Here is a 3,537-nt window from a genome sequence, read left to right as displayed (position 1 = left end):
AATGATTTGGGCCTTACAGTGAGGGTACAAGGCTTGAGTCATTTGCTAGAATGTTTTGTGGCAGGCATAGCAGTTAGCCTGAAGGAAGGAGTAAATAGATCTTCTCTTCCTGGAGACCTTCTGGCAAAATCTGGACAAGGCATAGCCTGGGTGATTTAGGAGCTCTCTTGAGCTGAGATCACTGCCTCCAGGATTTTCTTATACACAGAGAGCAGTACTGTTTTTTTGAGGCAGAGATGTAGCTAGAACCAAAGCCAAGCACCAGAACACGTCTTGAGCTTTCAAAACAACACTCTTTAAACTCATCTGAGAGCAGAGCTACCAGGCTGTGGCTATCTCTGTCGGAGACGTGCTTTTTGAATCTCCTAAGCATAGTAGGAACCCAAAGAGAGGGTCTGGGTGGGCTGCTCCCACTCAGAGACCCCAGAGGAACCTGGCATGGAAAGTGAGCTGTGCTTCATGTTGCTGGGAATGCTTGGTGATTCTGGGGCCAGGTCCTGGGCTGAGTGTGGGCTGGGGATGGAACTCTGCCTGGAATCATTGATGCATCTTGAGATCTCTGGACCAGCCTGTGTGGTGGCGGAGACCGCTATGAGGCCGGCCGAGGACATTTCCCTCTGGTCCTCTCCAGCCTTGGCCCAGAGAACCAAGGCTTTGGACTTGTCTGGCAGGATCCCATTTTTGTCCCAACCCAGCATCTCTTAGGTCCTGGGGAAAAGGGCCTGGTTTGGCTTGTCTTCAAGGAGGTTGCCAAATGTGTTAGTTACCACTAAAAGTCTGTAAACTGGGGTGCAGGATGCTGGGGTGGGCTGGCTGGAGGGTGTACTGTTTAGAAGTTCCAAAAGTTCCTTGCTGGCTGGGAGGGAGGAATGTCCCTGTAGAGTCAGAGGCGAGCCGCACTGGGGCCTGGGCCAGCTTTCCCTCTCTCAGGCCCCTTGGCTCTGGTGGGGGGGCGGGGGCGGAGGGGAGCTGCATGTTCCCTTCTACTCAGCAGCTTGGGAAAGACCAGGGGCCCTTTCAGGGAAAGGAAAAAGAGGGAAGCAGGCCCCAAACATTTCTGAAAGTCCAATTCTGAGCTTCAGCTGCCGACCCGGCCCTGAGCACAAATGCATTTTCTACTCACATATGAGCTCCGACAGCTTTCTAAAAGATGCTGTGGACTTTTTTTTTAGAGTTTCAGAGCTTAAGAGATAGGAGGACCTTAAAGACCAGTTAGTACAGCCTTTACTGGAAGACTAATTTGAAACAGTGGGATTTGGCAGAGGCTGGGATACCTTTTTTCTTCTGAGGCCCTATTTCCTGAAAGAGACAGACAGTATCCATGATGAGCTGATTTCACTAATTCAACATTGAGTTCTTTGGTACATTAAAAAAGAAAGGAGAGAAAGAAAAAAGGCAGGAAGAAATCAAAACCCAAAACAAATAAAACAAAACACTTCGGAAGTCCAGATCTGTCTTTTTTCAAAGGTAGCCAAGTTTGTGGCTTCCAGGGTGTTTTCAATTTGGGGGCTATAATTTCTGTTTATTCCTTTAAAAACCTTATTCACTGTAGGCTTAGACAGATCTCCCTTTGCACATTATCAGGTTATGCTCATGAATGGCCAAAGAAAATAGGAGAAATCAGAGAAATACTGAGAATGGCACTGGGATGAAAGCAGGGGCTGTAGGACCTAGGAGTGTTGGAAGGAGGAGGTTGCCAGACTCAAGGATAAGGGTGGATGTTTGGGCACCCTCAATAAGGAGGCCTTCCACCAATGGAAGACTAAAGAGACTACCAGTAGGCCTTTATGCAGGGTCTAAGGGCTCAGGACACCCTTGGAAACCACTGAGTTGCATTAGGAAGATGACAGCTGGATTCACCAGGAAAGGCTCTGAAATGGCAGGCCTAGGGGCCCGGAAGCATAGGAAACTTAGGAAGGAGGAGCCCTGGATGGGGCAGCCATAGCAAAAGGGAAGAGAGGAAAGGAAAGAGAGAATGCAGGTGGCATGGAATAAAGTGGGACCTGAACTAAATTATAAATTTTGACGGCTATATCCTTTTTGAGAGGGACCTGGAAGGCTGCCAATTTTGATTTCATTTTTTGGACAGACCTTTATGTTACTTCTTGTATCTATTACCTAATCATCAGAGAGTTAATGTCTTCTCATAGAAACAGCTCTTGACAGAACCAGGAGACAGATGCAGGTGGGGGTGGAGGTACCACCTGCTAGCGGTGGGCTGGGGTAGAGACAGATAAGGTAGTGGAGAAAAAGAAAGTATTTCCTAATCTCCTGTCCTGGGACCTAGTATGGAGGGCAGTGTAGGGCTCAAGGAGGGAATATGTCTATCTTACTCACATTGCACTCCCAGTGCCCAGCTCAGCCCCAGGCACACACTAAATAACTGAATCACTGAATGAGTGAATTCGGCATCTATCTGAATGGCCAGAATGCTATCCCCTACAATCCCAATTTTTCTTTAGGATTTTAAGAATAACCAAAAATGTGAGCTTCCCTCTCCAGGAAGGGTCTTCTTACTGCTCCTGTGAGAGGGCACTGAGGCACTGTTTCTGAAATGAACTCAGCCTAAAGATCCTCCATTGGACAGGGAAAGGGGGGATGGGAGGAGGGCTGCCATGACCTTCCTAGGAGCAGCTGGCTGTGTGGGATGCAGAGAGTGGGCTGGGACAGAGGCTGATGGCAGAGGTCATGGTGAGATGATGCATTAGCAACTTGGTTAATTGCATCATGTTTTCCCTCCATGTGACAGCCCTGGGTTTATGCCTCATCCCCAGCAGAGGACCGACCGTGGAGGAAATTCAAATGGAATTTAAACGTTATCTCTGACAAGCTTTAACCCCTTGAATTGGTTACTCTGAGAATCTATGGGTTTCTTTCCTGGGATACTTTCAGAGCAGACACTGTGGTTTACTGGAAGGACAAGGTGCTGAGAGAGAGACCCCTTGTCTCTCCTTCCAGCTTTCTCCATTGAGAAAGCCCCTCGGATTTCTCAGTGTCTTTTTGGAAGATACCTTTTGGATATTGTTTTGGAAGATATTGCTAATCCTCTCCCCCCATAAGCATATTCAACAACAGGGCTATGACTGAGATGACCTTTCAGTCCCTGTACCCCAGCAGGATCTGAGCATTTTCTTTTCCTTCAGGAGCTGTCAGTCTTAACTTTATGGTGCTTTTCCCAGGGAACCCACCCTGCCTTTAATGTCGGAAAAATCTATGGTAGTTCTCAGGGCCTCCCAATCAACATTCTCTCTTGACTCTGCCTGAAAAGGCCACATCAGTTCCTTTCATGAAAGCTGCGTCCTCTGGCTAAATACACCTAGCTCTCAGATGTAGAAATGGCTGATTTTCATCATGCCCTTTCCCAACCAAATTATTTCTTGAACTGCTCTCCCCTCCTGCTGGGTGCCCCAGCTCTCCTTTCTCTCTGAGAAGTTGGGGGAAGCCTCAAGTCCCCTCGGCATACTTTCACCTGAGGGGGGCAAGCGGGGCTGGTCGCGGGCCCCTGGCGGGCAGCTACGCCCAGGGCTTTGTGCGTCC

This window comes from Marmota marmota, unplaced genomic scaffold, assembly GCF_001458135.2.
Source record: "Marmota marmota marmota unplaced genomic scaffold, marMar, whole genome shotgun sequence".
In the NCBI taxonomy this organism is placed as follows: Eukaryota; Metazoa; Chordata; class Mammalia; order Rodentia; family Sciuridae; genus Marmota; species Marmota marmota.
This window is presented reverse-complemented; position numbering follows the sequence as displayed.